This window comes from Dromaius novaehollandiae, chromosome 1 (assembly GCF_036370855.1).
Source record: "Dromaius novaehollandiae isolate bDroNov1 chromosome 1, bDroNov1.hap1, whole genome shotgun sequence".
NCBI classification, from domain to species: domain Eukaryota; kingdom Metazoa; phylum Chordata; class Aves; order Casuariiformes; family Dromaiidae; genus Dromaius; species Dromaius novaehollandiae.
Window position 1 is genome coordinate 16,895,281 of NC_088098.1, and position 21,787 is coordinate 16,917,067.

Genomic DNA, 21,787 nt, shown 5'->3' on the forward strand with positions numbered 1-21,787 from the left:
CATTTTTAATGCATTTCAGCTCAGGTTTGGTCTGGTCGTATGGCAGCTACAGTTAGAACAAGATGCTGCCTTCTTTACTCAATTCCTATGCAATGCATCAAATGTAAATGTGAGCAAGAAAGTGTCTGAGAAAGGCATTCCTGAGAAAGAGACTTGTAATACCTTTAACCTTTTGTAACCTTTAAACGCATGCAATGTTTATGGAGGAGAAATAGGAAGGAAAGATCTAACATCAAGTACATGTCTTGGTTCTTAGCAACTCTCCAGCTCTCCAGATTTGCGTGTGTTAGCTGGAGTGTTACATGCAAGACCTTCAGCTGGCATTTTAGCTCCATTAACTTCCAATAGCACTATAACAAATTACACTAGCTGACGACGTGCCTCATAATGTTTAATATCTGATGATAAGAGAAAAGTGGATTAAAGCAAGATCAAAGGCATGCAGGCTCTCTATACATTTCCTTGTGAGTTTAGGCTTACATTTCTTTGTGGGTTTCATCCTTCACTTAATTTAAGCATCATATTCAGAAATGGTGAAACACTGTTTATCTGAGATTGGGAGTTAGTATGATCATGCAGTTATACTGTAACACCATGCATTAAATAGCTTCCTACTTGCTTTTCAGAAAATAATTGTTTTAAGTTGAAACTTAAAATATTTTGTGTCAGTTAATTTATCATCTGTATATAAAACACTCAATATGTTTATATTGTACTTAAAGCCTTTTTCTTCCACTTGAAAGGATTAGATGTATGTATTCCACTTGAGTATTATATGTATAAAACATCAACTATATATAGTATAAAACGTTAACTATAAACTCCATAAACTTTTAGTATGTCTTTATAATCATTTTTGATGACAGAGTTAGTATCCTTGTGCTGATAGGTTCTCTATCAAACTTCGACTACAAAATTTCACATACAGGAAGCATTAACACACAGACTCACGAAAACATAGTAGAAATTTACATTTTAAACAATGTCTGCCATTTCAAAGTACTTTTCTTTCCCTAATCCCAAAAGCAGTATTTGACACTGAGAAATATACCCTGATCACAGAGTGAATGATACCCACCTTCATCCAAGATTTTCTCCACTGGGGAATTTCAGATTTCAAAAAAAAAAAAAAAAAAAAAAAAAAACACCCTAGAAGTCATTTGATGTCAAACACCATTTCTAGCAGGCCCAGATTCAAAATGTAGTAATAGGACTCGAACTCCTGAAAGTCTTTTTAATGAACCCAAGTACTTTTCTGAAACTATATCTTCGCATGTTTCCTTTTCAGTAATTTTAATACAAATAAAGCAAGAAAGACTTTCCTAAAATGTGCTGAAACCTAGAGTAAGAGATTTGTTAGGCCGAACTGTTATCTAGCTATATATTCAAAGCATAGTCCATCCCTGTTTTCACAGAGTTGTCATAAACAACATCTGTTTATAAAAGCCCTGTTTTTCAGGTCATGATTCAGAAACAGGTGTCTCAAAAACTTCATTTGCTTTAAAATGAACTGCTTCAAATAAAATTGAGATGCTTCTCTACCCTCTATCCTTTATTGACAGTAATTCAGTATGCTACAGAGACTGCATAGGATTGTCACACAGCAGTTTTATCCTGAGTTCTTTGAACCATAAGCAGTGATTTTACCTTTTTGCAGCCCACTGACCTTCTTCCATGCACTAAAAAGTATAGCAGTCATTTACTCCTGCTCCACTCAGGAATAACCACCAACCCAAAAAGCTGGATTATGTCAAGGTGTACACCAAGCTCCTCACATTTAGGAGCAAAGTTGGTGATATGAACAATGAAAAAAAAATACTCTCTGCATAAAATGAGAAAGCTGCTGTGCAGTCACCTTGCTAGTACTGACTAATAGCAAGATGAAAGCCAAGCAGCTTAGTGACTTACATGAAATAACATCACTTAGATGTGTTTCGCTCAACTACATTCATTCTGTTTGCACATTACTTACTATATATCCTATATAGATAGCAGAGATTATTTCTAACAATTTATGTGTTTAGATTTCAGTATCATGAATGTGTTTCTACCTTCTCCTGCAAGTATTAGGAGTAGCCTTGCAATCCCTGTTTCATGTTACAGAAAGTCTGCTGGGAGAGGCAGGAGCCAAGGTAGAACCGATGCATTCGCACTGGTAGCATTAGAACCAATATGTCACGCAGGGAAGTGCTCAAGCAACATTAGCTTTTGGAAAGAGTGAACAGAATGATGGTGACTGAAAGGAGTCAAAAAAATGGTTCCAATTTCCCCTTCTAGATTGTTCCCTCACTAAATCAGTCTTTATCAAAACCATGTCAGCTAAAGAAATGAAAGTAAGCCAAAATACGAATCTTTAAAAATGTTTATTATCAACATTCTATAAAGAAATTACACAGGAAAGTATTAATAATTTGACAATTATAATACAGCTTAATCCCATGGAGGAAAAGAGGTAAACTGATTGAAATTTAAAGTGTAACAACAAAATTTGGCCTAATTCAACCAGTGGTAACTGTGATACTGAATTCATGGGGACAGAGGGAGGTAAAGGGACAAGAAATTTGAAGCTGCAAACTTTTTTTTTTTCCTAATTACATCTGGAAGAAATTTGATATGAATAATCTGCCTATTATAAGATAGGATTTTTAACTCTGACATAATTCTTCACTACATGACATTGTTGGATGCCATGTTAATACTTTAAGACAGAAAGGCTTAATCTGGGCTTCTTTCTAGTAAAGCATGCAATACGCTTGAGGAAAATCAGAAGTAGATGATATCAGCAATCATAGGGATTAACTGCAATCCTTCTGTGAGAAGAATTAATGGGTGTTTATATTTAAGAAAGGAGTGGGGGTCATTTGTCTGAATAATGCAACTATGGCAAAAAAATAATTAACAAGTCAAAAACACATATTAATGATTTTTTCACTCCCTTATGAATTAAATGTTGATGAGACTGGAATAATAGTTGTCAGATATATTCTTTTTCAGCTGTATTCAACTTTCATTGAAATCCATGCAAATTGCCCCCACTGAAATCCTAGTTGTTCCAAATAAATTTGCAGCCGAGTTGCACACATGCCTAAACTGTTCAGAGATTCATAACTCCTCTTATTAACACAAAGTTGTGTATAATATAATTCATGCATTTATACTGGGGTCAAAAAAGTCACTTATTAGGACACATTTTATATCAGAATGAGACAAGTTAGTTGAAAACTATTAACAAAAACCATGTTTTATTGCATAGCATCAATAATGAAATGGAAAATTTGTTGGTCTTTTCTCTTTTCCAGTATTATTTTGGCTTATATGTTAAGAACCTTTGAAAATATGATCTTTTTATTTAGATGGCCTACATTTCCACAACTATGCTTAGTAAAAGTGATGAGAAGTTTCTTGGCATGCTATTTCCAAAGAAAAAAGGAAGCCTGATACTTCAATATATATCCAAAAAATGTCCTTGGAAAACTGTCAGTTTTGACAGATATCAAAAGAAGATTCATATGTCATTATGCTGGAAAGCATTAAATATGAATTTGCAATTCTAAAAAGGACACTAGTTTGTTTACAGGCTTCAACATTGTCTTTCTGTAGCACACATGCAGTATTATAAACTAAATCTCTCAGCAAGATCACTTTTCACAAATGGAGACATCAATGCTAATTGCACTTCACAAATGTATTTTTAAATACATTTCATGATTTGATAAAACAAGTCTTCCTCCCTCTGAACTTCTACAATGAGACAGCTTAAGAAACGTTGGATAACATTTTCTTGTAAAGAAATTATTGCTCTTATACAATTCTACAGTTACCAACTGGAATATTAAGAACCCAAGATAGCTAACTTTTCAGACTACATCTAGTAATTACTAGATATAGATCCAAACTCTCCTGAATCCTAAGGCATTTTAAATACAGATCTAAGTGTAAATCTTATATCTTCCTTCCTTCTCTGATAATTATAATTATGCAGCTTATGCTGCATTAGCCTGATTTTCATAAATCTGGCAGTGGTCTATATAAATGTTCATAGTTGGAATCCACTAATATAAATTTCACAGATATAACTGAGTCTTTGGCTTTTTTTGTCAGCATGAATGGTCTTTGTCAGACCAGATCCTAATGTAGCAGTTGGAGGCAGGAGGAAATATCAGTCCTACTTGGCTTCCTTTAAAACTCCACCATGAATCACTTTGCTATTTCCAACTACCCCAGGGCATGTTTCCCATTGCTGAACCTTCCTCATAGCCTTAGTGATGGGACCCATGCAGCAAATCCCATAGGGACAGCCAAGGAGTGTCTCTCTTGTGTCCGCTTCCATCCCATCTTGCAGGATGACAAATGTCTATCGAAATTCTGTATCCTGTATGCACAGGCTATTAAAATAAACCCAGTGATATTATTCACATTATCTATATAGAGTGGAATCAGGGTCATACCGAAGTTAAACAGAGTGTGTCATCAATATCAATTAAGATTCCATCTAAGCAGACAGTGCAGCCTCCAGGGAGATTAAAATAAGGATCTAAAAGAGTGCCAGGAGAGTTTATTGGCCATCCAAAAATATTTGCACGTGCATTTAATTTTCTGCACTTGAATAGCTTCACCAAACCTGGGGGAGCTGTTCATGATTATGGAGTTAAATACACACGTAAATATTCACAGAATCTGTGTCCACATGCTTTATGTTTTTTGCCATTTAAATAGTCATATCACTTTTCATTTTGCTGTTATACAGAATAAGCAAGAATTCATAGTCAACATAATGATGTGAATAATTTCAGGGGAGGGGGTCAAAATCTTTTCAAGCACTGTTGGTGGCTCTCTCATTTTTCTGTAACTAAAATATGACTAATTCAAAATGTTGTCCAAAACCTGTCATCTGGACTGAGAATATAAATGGCAGGTCTAAACCCAATGAGGATTAAAATGAGATTTAATAATGGAAACTCTGTCAGATCCTTAACTATAGCAGAGCTTCCAGGCACAGCAATAATACTAGCAACAGTTGTTTGCAGATGTTCTTGTCATTTTAATCATCCAGTTAACAGAATTAGCAATGATCCACAGTTGTCTTTAGTATTCTGTTTGCAAACTTCTACATTATGAAAAGATGAAGAGTCATGACAGTTTAATAGAAAAACATTAGCTCTTTTTAAAATTTATCACTTACGGTATTTAAATGTGGAGTGCTGGTAAAACTCTTAAAACTTTTATTTCAGGAACATTTCCCTTATATTTTTTTACTGTAATTTTTATCTAAAGGAAAGTTAGGCTATTTGCCTTCTGTCACTGTTATTGCCAGATATTCTTGCACAGTAATGCCCCATGTAGCACATAATATTAGCTTATCCATTATATGCATTGCAGACTTACCTTTAGTGTTATCAATTACATAACAAGCACATCTTAAAAGCCCTATCAAGACGTAATTGAGGAATGAAAATAGCCTCCACAGAGTTAAAGAACAGACAAAAATATATTCTTATAAACCTAGATTTTGTTTCTTCAGTAGCGTTGTCTATTCTGTGAAGATATCATTACAGCTTGTCTAGATTTATTCTAGCTAGTTTTGCTCTAGATAAGATCAAGTACTAAAGGATTCAGCTATGAAAGGCACACGTAAGGTGCCAGCTGAGCATAGAAAGCTCCAATTATCATGGCTAAATTGCTGTCTGTCCCCAGGCAAGCTAGTTTTAAAGCAGAGTTGGCACGTTTACACGTGGTGCAGTCAAGTCACTAGACTGTAACACAAACACATTAAGGCTGTGCTGTAAATGAACAGAGAGATTATATAGCCTAAGAATTATGGCCATACTTTTATGCTTCAAGACATCTTCTTAAATACTTCTTACCATTAAAACAGTGCCTGCAGCCCACCCAAGAATGAGACCCCCTGCTGTGTTAAGCACGGTGTAACTGCAGAGTAGGACTACATGCTCCTTGAGGCAGGATTTAACAATGTCTCTGAGTTTGCAGATGATACTAAGCTCATTTTCATCAGATGGCAATGACAAGGCACTCCAGAAGGACATCACAAAAACGAGTGAGCAAAGAGTACCATCAGATGATCTTCACTGTAGATGAAAGTAAGATAATACATTTAGGGAAAAGTAATCTAAACCATGCTTACACAATGCTGAACTCAGAAGTGGCAGTTGCAATCAGGAAAGAGATTTTGGATTCATCAACAGTTCCCTGAAATCATCAATTCCGTAGACAATGGCAGCCAAAAAAGCCAACAAAATATCAGGAAGAGTATTGAGAACAAGACAGAAAGCATAATTTTGGTGTCCTATAAAACTGAGAAGTGCCCATATCCTGAATGGCATGTGTTGTTCTGGTCTCTGCATCTCAAGAAACCCACAGTGAAGTTAGAGGTAACCAAAATGTTAGAGGGGACAGAGCAGCTGCCTTACAAGGAGAGTAAAAAGGTTGGGACTCTTCAGTTTGGAGAGAAGTATAAGAGATGATATGATCAAGGTTTACAAAAAAACATAATGGCAGTGGTTAAGACAAATGCAGAACTATTTGTTATTCACCAAATTCCTCGGAATAGTGGGGGCTGGATAAAAATAATAGGAGATCGATTTCAAACAGATAAAAGAAAGCATTTCTTTACACAGTGAGAAGTGAATTTCTGGATTATGCTGCCACAGGAGGTTATGAAGGCAGACAGCATCAACAGGCTCACAAAGGGGTTTAAAAAAATCATGAGCTGCAAATCCATAAATAAATACTGAAAAAGAGTAGTCAGAGACATATCTTCTACCATCTCTAACACGACTGCTATGTTAGAGTGCATACATGGAGAACAGACCACAGAAAGTGGTGAGACTCATTTGTTCTTCCTAAATAGCCTGTCTTGTTACCACTACTTTTCTCCCACTTATTGCACTGCAACACCAGCAGTACCACAGACTATATGGAGCTAGCTCCCAGTACGTCTCCCAGCACCAAAAGTCTATCTAATATAAAGTTTCCAAACAAAGGACTATCAGCTATTAAATTGGTAAGAGCAGACTGCAGACTGCTGGATGGTTATTTTTAATATTCTTAAGGTGGAAGCCACAGCTGCTTAATATCTGTTAACTCAGCCTTTTCTTAAGCTTACAGTTTTCAGCACCTTATCCCTAGAATCACACATGCAGAATCACAGAATGGTTGAGGGTGGAAGGCACCTCTGGAGATCATCTAATCCAACCCCTCTGCTCAAGCAGGTTCACTTAGAGCACCTTGCCCAGCATTGTGTCTGAATGGCTTTTGAATGTCTCCAGCGAAGGAGACTCCACAACCTCTCTGGACAACCTGTGCCAGTGCTCAGTCATCCTCACAGTCAAGAAGTTTTTCCTCATTTTCAGAAGGAACTGCCTGTGTTTCAGTTTGCGCCCGTTGCCTCTTGTCCTATCGCTGGGCACCACTGAGAAGAGTCTGGCCCCATCCTCTTTACACTATGCCTTCAGGTACTTATACGCATTGACAGGATCCCCCCTCAGTCTTCTCTTCTCCAGGCTGAAGAGTCCCAGCTCTCTCAGCCTTTCTTCATATGAGAGATTCCTACCTACTAGCTGTCTAGAGTATAGTCTTTCTATTTTCCCCAGTACCCTTCCATTCATATACTTATGACCTTGCTCCCAATCTCTGGTAGCAACAGTGTTTAAACTGGTCTCAGGAGGTCACACCTACAGCCTTTGTTTTGTATCCAATCCAGAGATCAATAACAATCAGCACTTTTTTCTTCAAAAGTCTCCAACTTCTTTTTTAGCCAGTCAGAGAGAGAGTATAGGAACACAAGTCAAACATCAGCTACAGGTTTTTCCTGGTGGAACCATCCTATTCCTAATAACTTCTCTGAGTTAGTTAGTTGGGCTAACTCAGGACCTTCCTCCAGAATGACAACAGTCCATTCATTTAATGCCCCAATCTCTTTGGACTATACCCTAATACAGCAGTCATCTTTTTGGGAAGCAATTTAACTGCAGCCAATAGAGATGATTAGGCTCTTCATTTCCAAACTTGTCTCATTTAACTTAATACGGGTGCTCCAAGTGGAACATTTAGAGAAGCATCCATACCCCGAATGCTGCAAGGAGCTCAGAGGAACATGCAGCTACACAGTAGTGCAAAGTGATGCAGGTACTATGCTGTGCCTTGTAAGGCAGTGGCTCCTCGTTCCATAGTTTCCAGAAAATTCAGTGTAGTAGGCCAGCTTGGGATCTGCCTTGTACCAAAAAAAAAAAAAAATCAGCCTAACAGAAATTCAGAAATTTCCAGCAGAAGTTGGAACTGGCTGAGAAAGCAATATTGCGCTTATATAAGAACCAATAGATCTTAATTCCTGCTGGTATGAGACTTAGAGTGTTGTGCAAGGACATGCTGTTCCTGTACAAAGCAGTGATCTGTAGCTTCTCACCAGATGGAGTAACCATATTTACCCTGGGCATTGCCTACCATTAGGCTATACTAAAATTATCCAAGTGCACATTGTTATTTGTGGAAATTAGACTTTCATAAGTGTTTGGTCTCAAATTTACAGGGCTCATATATTTAAATTCTGACTATACATCTGCAACATACCACTGGATTGCAGCTTAAACCTTAGAGGGTGAAAATCCTTGACAAGGTGCAGTTGCAGCTATATGTATAGACACACTGACTTTGATGAGATTTCTCATGTGTCAAAAGTTTCCCACTTGCTTAAATCCTTTTTTGAAGTGAAGCCTTAGCCTATTAGAAAGTCAACTACTTGAAGCATTGATTTTTTGGAAAAAAATCTCTATAATCTCTTTACATTGTTATACACTTCATCTGATAGAGGATTTATGAAGGAAAAGTGTGGAACCTCTGTTACACTGGATTTTTTGTGTGATTTTTGTGTGATTTTTGAAATTTAAAAAAAAGTGGCAAGAAGAGGGATTCTTTACAGCACTTCCTGTGCCCTACCAGGACAGCTACAGGCTGATGAGCTAAAATTAACTTGAAAGTAGGCAGAAGTTGAATTAGATGGTACAGTGCCACATACATTTTTGGCCAATTATAAGAAGTACATTATGTACTTAAACCAAATATAATATTTCACTTTTCTCTTTCCTTTGATACAGCAAGTCAAGCAATCTACCACTACCTTATTATTTTAGAAATATATTTCTAAGATCACTGAGCCCATCTGTTAAAATGAAACTCCAGAAGGAGAGGCCTGTTTTGTAAGTATTCAATGGCTCATTAATCCATTAGTTAGCTAATATATGAATTATATTATCAGTATATTTCCTAGGCATATATAAGGGAGAAAGCATGTCTTTGACAGTGTATCTGTAGCACAAAAATAGCAGACAGGCTTCTCATCAGTCAGCATTCTTAGTAGCCAGGAAAGCAAATGCCCTTAAGAAATGCTGGAAGAATGACCTCTACATTACATTAATTTTAGCCACCATCTAACACAGGATAAAATGTGACTCTGCTGTTACCTCCTTTAAGGAAGCTAGCATCCCAGCTAGCCACTGTATTTTGGGCACACAAATGCAAAGTCCTTGAAGAAAGACTTTTCGTACCTCTAAGCCATATACACTCATGTCTCAAAGTGGTATAAAAGGATTGTTGCTTTTATTTTCTCACCCCGGAGGTGTGCTCCATCCCTGAGTGCAGGGGAATACAGAGGAGTGCAGCAGAGTGCAGGGAAGCCAAACTTTCACTGCCCTTGGATCCTTTTATGAAACTATGAGCTCTTCAACTGTTCTTCAACTACCTTAAAAAAGAGAAGGAAACCATTTTCTCTTATAAATGGGCTTTTTACTTTCTCTTGGCCTACCTATAAACGATTCCACACCATCTCCTTTTGGCTCTCTCTTGGCATTTCTGCCAGTGCCAATATCCTTCCTACCGCTGCTGTAGCAATGCCAATGCTAAACATTTGCTGAATGCCAATCCCAAACCTCAGGCTGAAACGCCGTTAAACCCATTAAATTTCACCTGCTTGAAACTGGAACCATGATAAATTACAAATTTCACTTGACTTCAATGAAAAAAGCAATAAATTAGTTCAAACAAACTAGAAATTTAGGTTGAATTTCATGGTCCCTAAAACTTACAAAACCAGAAAACTCTCAAAAAGTTCCAGCTATGATTATTTCTGTATTCAGTTGTATTTATGAGGCCTTTACATACTGCATATATTGCCTGAGTTAGTTCTTTATCCTCAGTGTCCTGCAGCAATAGATCATTTAAAGAGAAAATCAAATCTTCCCCAAATGATCAAAAAGCATTCATGTTTATCCAATAATGATACTAGGTTGCTTAATTTCTTTTTACCTAATTAAGTTAAAAATATCTTTATAAAAGATAAGCATTTTCTTGCTACCATAACATTACTCAACCTGGCAGCTTACTACTATTGCCTGCAAAATACAACTATTTTTACTCATAGCCACATCATTGGCCAGGTCATTTAATTATTAAGAAGACATTTTATTTCACCAGACAGAGTTTATGTGGAAAAAGATTTCCCAGGGCCTTGTCTTATATCTCATGAAAATATGAAACGTGCTTTGCACTTTGATTCAAATACAGTCCATGGCTTGCGAGGCATCACTGTTTAACAATGAATAATGTAATGGAAAAGATAAAATAATGTTTGTTCTCTGACCAATATTAGTGAATTAGCAGATAAGGCAGCAGTGATACATGAATCCTCCTTAATCTTACAGAAAACTGCAGCTTGATAGAAAAGGATTACATGACACAAACACATTATCAGACATTTACTTCTGGTTTATCATAAAATGTTTGCCCCTCCTGTACGGTAAGAGTTGATCCAACCTGCAGCTAAGCAGGGAAAGAAGACATGAAAACAGTTCCTTTACAGTTATACTCAGCACAGACAATAAAAACAGAATACTACTTAAACAGATTAATTTAAACTAATTCAGTCATTGTTGTCTGTCATTGTGTTAAGGACACTGTGAACAGAGTTATCAAGTGCACACAAAATCTTTAACAGCACTTACGGAAATTAACAAGAATAATATAGTAAATCAACTTTTGTAAGAAACTATAAAACTACAGAAGACCATTTTTGTTTTGTTTTTACTTTGTGGGCTCTATTCTGAGAAGACTGCAACTTTTAAATCTATACCAGAGACAGCTACCATCACTCAGTTACCCCACCTCAGTTACCTAGGAATGGATCTCTCTGCATTCCCCAAAATTCTGATTGGTCTGGCTTTCTCACTTATCCATGACCATAACAAGGTATTGGATTTCATTTCTCTGTAAACGTATTTCAGCAGATCCCTTCCCTTTCTTTATAAGTATCAGATTAATAATAAACATGGCAAACCTGACTTGAAAAGTGCTTTTTCCACATGACTTCCCTACATTTCCAATTTGGGGGTTCTTGGTTTCATGGTATTATTGACACAGTAAAAGCGAATAATGCTATTAAATAGCACTGGGATTCAAGATTGTTCACCAGATAAGTGATAATCTAGCACATTATTTTAAATGACTATAATTTCAAATTTTATGGTTACAGGCCAAAATCAATGTTGTCAAAAAGCACAGCTAAAACTAAGTGCATATTTGAATCCATATTTACAACAATAATGAATAGCATTAATCCAAAAAGATTTACTTTTCTAATGAAAAAGTTTGATGAACATGATTTAAATAGCAATTTTCATTATACAGAAGAAGGGAAAGTCTTAATTCAATCACAGACACTTTGATCCTCTTGAATAATTATTGAGGCTCCATTTTGAATGTGACAGTTGGCTCACAAACATTCACAATGGCTTTCAGATGAAGAATTACAAGTGATCGACACGTGCTGTCACAAATACACCTATTCACAAAATGCATTCTTTCTCAAACAGAGCAGAAGGCAACCCTCTGGCCATAAAACAGTGAACCTTTCTCTGGATGGCATTCAGGAGGCTCAAATTAGAATAGGAAAAGATATAGAGACTGCCTGATTCACACATGCTATGAATCAGGTTAAACAAAAAGGAGTATCAAATCAGAATATAAGATCAGTCTCAAACGGTTGGACTAGACAGGTTTCCAAAAAGGACACTTACAAAAATCTGATAGCATCCGGGCTCAGGAAAACACCGGCAATGTGTATTGATGCAGCAATTTTATCTTTTTTTATTACATTCTTCTGCTTTGAGCATAGAAAGTAAAATATTTTCACACCTATTGAACGTTACCAGATGCCAATATCCTTATTCACCTGTGAAATACACACCCACCTTCTAAAAGAGTTCTCCCATCAGCACCGGGATTCACAGAGAAAAGTGTCACTCATGGTGAGCGTCAGTATCAAAATCCAGTCTACAACTCTCATTAACTTCTTTTCGTTCTCTTGTAATTTTGTAATTTAAAAGAAAAGCCCACAAGCACATACTTCCCTCAAGTTATTCTGGAAGTAGCATGTTATCTCCAAAAGGGGGGGGAAAGTTAAAATGATCCCATAAAGAGGAGCTTATTCAAAACAAAATTTTAAAAGCCTACTTTTCTCAGAAGAATAAATTTAAGTAATCTTGAACTGTATCATTTTGTTTGCAAAAACATATGTATCAAATTGCCTTATGGCATGAGCTTCTGATGTGAAAATGATGGGGCTGTGTATCATAAAATAAAAGAAATACAGGCAGAAGGGGAGAGTCCTTTTTAATATTTTTTTCTGTAATGCTGGTACATAGTTGACTTTAACAAGCAGCAGGTGTTTTCTTATCTTTCCAGGATAATCAACAAATTACTTGCAACATGTATCCGTCAGCTTTGCCACTACTCTTTCAGTGTCTGTTGTTATTTTATACATGCAGGGACCTTTGGTATAGCTTAGTCTCCTGAGAGCTATTACAGCCTCTTCTCATCACCTTTGCTTTAGCAATTTTCAAAAACATGGAAGTTAGATCTTTTATTTAAACATGTTTCCCTTTAGGAGAATACTATTTTTTCCTTAGGAAGATTAGAAATTTTACTGACAAGTCTAGTGCATCAGGACTTTAGATAACCTGCTCAGGGTCGTGATTTTGTTTTTGTGTTCTGGTGCAAAATTTTTCAGTTGCAGAATTACTATGACATGCTAACTAAAGCTGTCACATTTCTTCTAGCAAAAGACAAAAGGCTAAGAGCCCAGCACTGCTAAGTGTCCGTACTTGTGGGAATGCAGAAGAGTGAGGGAGGAATGGCATTCCCTTTCAGGGGAGAGGAAAGGCTTCCAATCTTAAATTCATACCTCTGCTCCAAAACAGGGTTCAGATTAAAAGTGCCTGGGTAGAATGAATCAATTCTTCCTGACCAAGGAAGTCCTGAGAAACATGACCTAACACCAAACCTAATAAAGGGCTGGAGAGATGACCTCTGTAGGTCCTTTATAACCTAAGTCGTTCCATGACTCATTTTTTTCGCTCTGCAGAGCTACCATCCCTTCCGCTCCTGAAATTGGATCCTTGACTTGACTTGCCCTACAGCCTCTTAGGACTTCTCTGCCTACAGCCACCATTCTTCATCCTCCTTTGGCTCAAAACGTCTCCCATGCTAGCATCAGCATGTTCATTTTCACCAAACCAGTCTGCTCCACCTATCCCAAACACATTGACACTTCTCTCACTTTTGCCTCAAATTCTTTTACTTCTTAATATCCTGATATTATCCTACATCCTTCCAAACTCTTCCTCTCCCTAATACCCTACATCCCATCTTGCCCACGACTCACCTCTGAGCCTGCACACCCCTCAGGCACTGCTGGCTGGTCGCTTTTGATTCAAACTTAGTCTTTCTACCTTTCAAGCCCACTCAAATCTACCGACATCTTCATGTAGACTGCTACAGCCAGTCCTTTCCTGACTCTCCCTTCACACATACCTCCCAGCTGTTGCTATGGCTGGTATTTTCAAAAATCTGGGCACTATATTACATTTCTTAAAAATCTGCTCAAACAGTGCTTCGAGAGGAGAAAAAAAGGGACATGACTAGGAAAAGAGGATGTTTCAAAACCCTAGTTCTACCTTCATTGCAGAACAGTTTCCTTGCTATTTACCTTTTTTTTTTTTTTTTAGCATATAGGGCACTGATCCTTCAACAACACCAAAGTCCTAGACTTCTGTACCCACACCAGTGCCTCACAGAAGTACAAAGGCTACCTTAGCTATACTCTCTTCAGATACAGTTAAGCTGACAATTTATCTGATTAAAGTTGAAAAGACTTAGCAAAATGAATGAAGTTTATTTCTTCCAGTTGTGCATGTCCTGTACATAATGAATAAAAACACATGGAAAAATATGTGAGTGTTACACTAACCTTTAATTTAGTTTTGGATTCTTCTAAGATGTAAAATAGAAATTTTAAGTGTGTATGTGTGGGTGTAAGGGGGAGATCTGGCTTCTTTTTCTGGATGCAGAAAAGAAAAGGCATCATTCAGCCTTCCTATGAGAAATGACTTGCTTTCAGGTTTCACAGGGGTTGTAGTGGTGTTTTCTATTCAATAACATCCCTATTTACACCAAAATGAAACCTGAGTTGACAAAGCTTTGGGAGAGAGGTGACTGCAGAACTATGACCTGAATATTTTACTGTAAAACAAGAATCAGCTATTTCATTAATAGATGGTGGGAGCCTGGACTGCTGCAAAGCCACTTTCTGCCTTATTCTCTTGGCTTTGACAGAGTTATATCAAAAAGAAAATATGTGGCTTAAGCAGAAATTAAGAAAAATGTATGTAAGCAGTTCAGTCATGTATATGTTTCTCTTTTGGAGCACATCTAATTATACGACAACTATGTTTCTTTGGAAAAGTCATAAAAAGCTTACAAAGAAAAGGCAATAGAGTTTGAAATGTTAATAGTCAGCAAACAAAATTCTTAATTTTGAATTTTGAGATGAGACATTATGCAATAGATTCTGCATAATGTGTACTCTGGACTAAAACATAACCACTTATTGAAAAGATACACTGTGTGTGAGGTTAATCACAATTGAGTGAGTTGGCTTTTTATTGAATAAAAAAATCTCATAACATATATTTCATCTTTTATCTCATTTGCCTTCTTTTTCACAGGAAAAAATAAATCATTGTTTCAGAAGTGTTTTTTTTTTATGGTGTTTTTTTCCTATCAATTACTATAAAATCCTATTTTCAATGATGAAGTGATTTTATTTCCCTGGATTGTGTGCAGAACTTTTAACTATTTATATCTGTATTTTTAATTAAAAATGACTGTCATACTGAACCATTACAGAAAAGGAGAAATATTTTCACAATGACTGCATATTTTAAAAAATATTAACAGTCAACTGTAGAGAACCAGTACTAAATGCGGTTTTGTCTCGACATTGCTGCTGCCGAGCTGCTGCCGCCGAGGCGCGCCGGGCAATGCCGCACCAGCATCCCCAGGAGCCGTCCGCGAGATAAACAACCACATGCGCCTGCGCAGGGAAAAAAGGCGCGAAAAGGGCAGAAGAAAGCTTCTAGGGCAACAGCACGTCTGGCATGAACCGCATGTACACATTTGCGATCTGCGCATGAGCAGGAGACCCCCCCAGATGCCCCCAGCCCGTTTCTGGAAGGTTCTGGGAGGGCGGACTGCGCATGACAGCTAATCTGCATTGGGAGTGAAGAAGCACCTCCCAGAGGCGGGGCAGGAACCTATAAAAACTGCAGATTGGGTGAATTGGGGGGGGGGGGGGGGGGACTCGGGGTGGTGTGTTTTACGTGATGTTGTACGTGATGTTGTACGCAATGGTTGGAGACGTTGAGCAGAGTCGGGGACTTGTTTGCGAGGACTGAAGATCTAGAACGGAGTCAGTGGAGCATCATCGGACTCGGAGTGGTGGTACCTATTTTCTTTTCTCCTTTTCCAACTTTATCTTTTCCTCTTACCCTTGGTCCCCTCTCCCCTTTGCCTTTCCCCACCTTTTCTCCCCACTTCATTGAAAATAAAGTTAAAAGGTTGCACGATATTTGACCGGTTTTAGGGTTTTAATCTTGTCCTTGGGATCGTAACGAAACCTTCCCGATACTGGATTGGGACATCAACTTTCTGGCAACTCTTTCTATTCCTTGAAGCAACTATATCATAAGCAGAAATGTGTTAATCAATGTTTAAATAATTCTGCTGTAATAAACTGCAGCACATGGGCGGCAAGCTTAAACTGAACATCTAGTTAAACAATGCTAGTGTAATCATTTGTCCCTACAACAGTGTAGGTCTAATAGTAAAGGCTGCATGGGTACACATTTGCAGGATCTGTAGTTACATTTCACTTAAAGAGGAAAATGGCTGTGTATGTTGCTTGAGTAACTGAAGAGTTATATCTGTTACTGTGAATAAGTTTGGCTGTTTTTGCTGAAGTCATAATGTGTGCCATTAAATAATGATGAAACCTGAAACTAAAAATAGTTCTGAGGTATGTGGGATTATAAATACACAATATCTGACTGTTGTTTTAAAATTTACTGGTTACAGCAGATTTATGACCATTACAAGGAAATGCTATCAATAAAAGCAACCTGCAAGAAACTAAGGAGACTTCTGTGAACATGCAGTTGTTCCAAAACAGGAAGAAGACAGCAAGGTGCAATTGCAGTCTCTTTTTTCTTCTTCTTTTTTTTTTTTTTTATTGGTAGTAACAAATACAGAGCTGGTGTTTACTCAACAGTGCTAAATACAACAGCTATTAATGAAGGAGATTTACATTTGCAATTAGAAGATGTGCACCTGCCCACGTCTTTCAATAATTATAGACAGTATGCAAGTGTCTGTAAAGTAATAGATTCTTTCAAGCAACAAGTGCTCACTCTGATATGTGTAGATCAACATCTGTTCAGCTGGAAGAAAAGCAGTTTTTTCTCTTCTTTCTCCAGTCCATCTTGATTTTACCCAGCTGCCTTCTCATCTTTCACTATTCCTTCTTTTCAGACTATCAATTGTAGCTCAATTTCTTTTTCAGTTTTGAACACCCTTCTGACTCCACCACCCATACTGTGTTGTCACCACTCCCCACAAGGTCTGAAATGGAAGCCATAAGTTTCTCTATACTGTTCTGACTGCAGAAAATGCAGCAAGGATGGTTCAGTTATCAGGGCACCAGCCTGCTCCACCATGGACTTTCCAAAGGCACGTCAAGATGACAGGACAAATGCACTTTTCTTGGTGCCCTGTCATCCTGATCCAGCAGATGCTCAGTCTGAAGGAGGTGTTGAAGTGCACCACACCTCCTTCCCAGCCCTCAGGTTGGCATTTTCTTCCTACACACACAACACCACGGTAAATCCTCAGGCATAGGTCTGGTGTTGTTCCCAACTGACTTTGAAGATCATGTTTTATTCCCAAAAGTAATTTCAAGTCCCTTGGACCTTAAGGTGAAAGGACACTTTTAAACACACAGATGGAAAGAAAAAAGCCAGGGATCCACAAAAAGTGTTACATTTAGATTGAATAATATATATTCTCATCTGAAACTTTAACCTTTACAAACATATATTTGATTTTTGCAAGTGATTTCCACACGTTTTTCTAATAAGAGGGATTCAAAATGATTTTAAAAATATCTTCTCACACTTTTGTATGCATTCCTGAGGGAAAAAGCACTGGGGCATTTATGCTTTAGTATATATTTGTTGATAATTTATCAGAACACAGTTTGCCACTGGCAACTTTTTTCTATTACTGATTCTTAGATAAGTAATCAGTAGAGTTAATTCTTAGCTACACATAATTTTTCATCCAAATGCCTTAATATCTTTTAAAAAGCAAGAAATTGTTTCTTGCCTTTCTTATTTTTCAGGGGAAGATCTTCTCTAAAGCCGGTATGCATAGGAGCATCCAAGTTTTGGATACTTGACATCCTGAGGTCATAGAGCTTGTAAGTTGCTGTCTCCACAATCAACCTTTATTATTTACCTTCAATAAATAAAAAAATAAAGGACTGACTAGATTATGCAGAGATTTCAAATCATGGAAATATTTATTTATACTTATTTCTAATTTGTGGTTCTAAAAGTTGCTGAGCAGGGTTAGCATGTGTTACACTGTGTATCTCACTCGTGCTTTACAGCTTTGTGTGTCCTCAACACAACAATAATTTTCCTGCCACCATCAAACTTCACCAGGTTTTCAGACCTCTCACGTCATTTTTCAGGACAAAAGTTGCTTCTTCCAGTAAACTGAGTTTGCACTAAGATGAAGTTATTATGTTAATAGGTTCTCATTTTCTTTAATTTATTTAAACAAAAATGTACATAAATATTTGAGTAAAGCTCTAAAAAATTTCTAACACCAAAGTATTTTTCCCAGTATTCTGTGGATCAGCCAAAAATCTAGCATAAATTACTGGCAAGCTCACCTTCCCTCTTTAGAAATATAGAACAAAGACATCTTAGGCCCTAGTCTGCTTTCAGGGAAATGACCAGTCACGAACACGTTTTGGAGTTGACAAAGAGCAGTATCAATGGAAAGCAATTATAATTCATATTTTTAAAAAATATTAATGTTTATAATATTTTAAGTGCAAGAAAATCCATTTCTTTCTAAGGAACCCTTTCTTTTCTTCTTTTGCTGAAACAAAAAGATTGGTCCTATAATTTATAACCACAGCTGGATCATTAGGCAAAACGACTGCCATGATGAATTCTTTCAGGCATTCAAGTAGTCCCAGGTTACCCCTAGGATCTAAATAAGCAGATTTTTTTAAAACTTCTACAACTTCTTTTTTTTTTTCCTGAATATTAAGCATCTGGTTACAGACAGGTTTGAGACATCAATACATTGCAAATGGCACAACTTAAGATGATCTGGATGATCATCTAGAACATACTCATATGAGATGCATGTGTTACATATGCTTGTGAAGGTTTAAGTCTATGTCTGCTAAGGTTGAAATTCTGCAGTTTCTTAATTATATATTTACCTGTTTATTGAAACGGGCATAACAACCAGCATTTCTTAAACAGACTGCTTTTTAAAGCCATAAAATTTTCAAAAAGCCAAACTCATGACCAATGGTTTGGTTGTTTTTTTTTCCTACAGAATTATTTTAGATCAAATTAGGCCTAGTAAGAAGTTACACTTAGGTGTTATACTACATGAAGTATATGATCACCTAAAAATCTATTTTTATTCTACTGAACATAAACTCTCAAGTAAAAACTGTCCCTTGAAACAAAAGGAGTAAAATTCATTAGCATTGAAGATTAATAAAAGATTCACGAAAGATTCAAGCCATTCGTTATAAACTGATTTCTGTTATACCAAGTGGTACTATTAGAGCATTCTATTGGAACATTCTTAGGGTAGCCTAAGAATATAAGATTTGTGTGGCCGTGAAATTATAAAGCCTTTTAAGACATGAGTAATAGGCATGTTCTACTTTTGCACAAATACTTCAGACTGAAAAAAGTTTACTTCTCAGTGAGACTTGACTCAGTGCAAATAAATTGTACTCACTAAGATCTAAGTATGTGCCGTCCTCATGATTTAATCCTGTGCTTGACTAGCATTTTTTTAAATGTCTATTATCTATTAAAATAACTGACACTTAGTTCATTCCCCAAGAGCTCAATATAACAGGACATACAGACCAGAAATGGAAAAGGCTCAGGACAAGAAGCTGGTATATATCCTTATCTTCCAGCTCCCGTGCAAGGAACGGTAAATATCCAAGAATGTACAATGGGATCAAAAATCAACTGGGCAAGCCAGGGATAGCCTCGAGGCAAAGCAAGACTTGTAGCATCTCTTTACCTATCTCAGAGGAAAATAGTAGTGTTTTCTTCGCATTTACACTTTAATCTCTTTCTAAAACCATTTGAGACTTGAGCTCTTAGATCCAGCTGCCATCACAAAACAAGAATAGTTCTGCTGACACTCTTCTGGCAGGGAGCAAAAGAGGCTTGGTACACAGAGAAAATGTGAAGGCAAAGGATCATCACAGGGATGCCTCCGGCAAGCTTTCAGAATTCAGAGTTCTTGGAGGCAGGCCCTGAAACTGCTATCTAGCAGGGCAAACCTTTGGCCTTTTGAGGGAATGAACAGGACAAAAACTTCCCAAGAAGAAATTTGCAGGGATAGTTTCAGCTTTGCATTCTCTCCATTTTTCCTTGAAATAGGGGAGATACAACCAGATACCTTAAACGTGAAAGAAGATACTCACTAAAGTCATTATCAGGTTGTTTTCCCATAACCATAAGGGTGAATTCTAGTCCTGCTTGATACATTTCAAGCTATACAATAATAGCAATAAAGCATCCAACCTTGTTAAATATGTTAGCTCCTCCAAAGTGTTGCTAGCTCTTGTAAGTGTATGAGTGCAGTTAGTGATTCATTATATTTAGAAAATACAGAAATTGCACAATTATAATTAATAGTGAAACAGAAAAGGAGAAATTATTTAATAAGGCTATACATTTAGCTGCTTACAAAATATCTTCCACTGTGGATCTAATTTGCTGAAATGCTGACAAGACTGGGACTAAATGACACAGCACAGACAGCATTAATACTGCAAAACAGATGTTCAACAAGTCCCTGCCTAGCTTTGTTTTTTTCCTTGACAATCAAGAACGCACAACTGATAGGTAGATTTCTGTATAGCAGAATCCCAGTTGTGCATAAAAATAACTCTTTAATGTACATTTTATTCAACAAAATTGTTATATATTGAAGGATAGACGAATCATCTGCTAGCTGCTCATTGTTCAGCATCATTTATTTGGTTGTACGCCAAGTCACATGTCAGACAATATATGAAAAAAATTCTTGTTCTAACATTCCTGCGAGAGTTGTTTTAGGTTTTCATCCTGACAAAATCCAACGGAATTACCTGAACTAGTTCCAACAGCTCTTCTGGATTTGTCTGATCTTAAGCTAGTTCAAGAGCTAGACAAGTTAGCCTTTAGTCTGCTTCATATCATCATAGTCAATCACCTGTAAGTACAGACAGTCCCAAAGGAGGTTGTCGTCAATCTTAAGATCTCAGGGAAAGAGATGAATGGAATATGAAGGGAGTGTGGAATGGAAGGTGGAACATCCTAGCTTATAAGGAAGAAAGAATCAGAATTCTTCCCCCAAAAAATTTTGCTCTAACCAGAAACCCTGTAACGTGAGCCAATGAACACCCACTCCTTGTTATGTGCCCAGTTAGCCTTAATCGGGTATAAAGGCTCTCTGGAGCAAATAAAAAGGAGAGAAATCCAGCTCAATAGCCAGACACCTACATTGACTCCCACTACTGAAAGAACACAGCTTAAAATAAGAGTGTTTCTATTAGGCTATCTAGAGCAACAGTTCTTTAACAAGTGATAATATCCTTCTGAATTCTAGTAACTTAGGAACCACTCTCGAGATGGTTTATCAACAATCCAACAGTGCCATCTATCAGATTTCATTAAAATTATGTTTTTCCTTATGGCAACACAAACATACATGCTATTCTCTAATACTAAACACTTGTTGGGTTTAAACTACCAAAAGTGTACCAAAAAAAAACCAACCACTGATCATTCATATATTAAATTTGTGCACACAGAGCTCTAGTTAATCACAAAGGTACAATACATTTTACACACAGTACAGGGATAAAGATATTCTTCTCTATTCTATCAGGAAGTCAAAAAGAAAAAGCAGATTACCTTTGCTTTTAAAAACCATTATTTCTATTTCTTAGAGGTCAGTTAAATTCTTTTTCAGCAAATGGATTATCTTATTCTGGTGACATCAGTTGATTGCCAAATGGTCATTTGGAGTTAAAAGTCTGAAATCCTCTCTGAAACTTGCA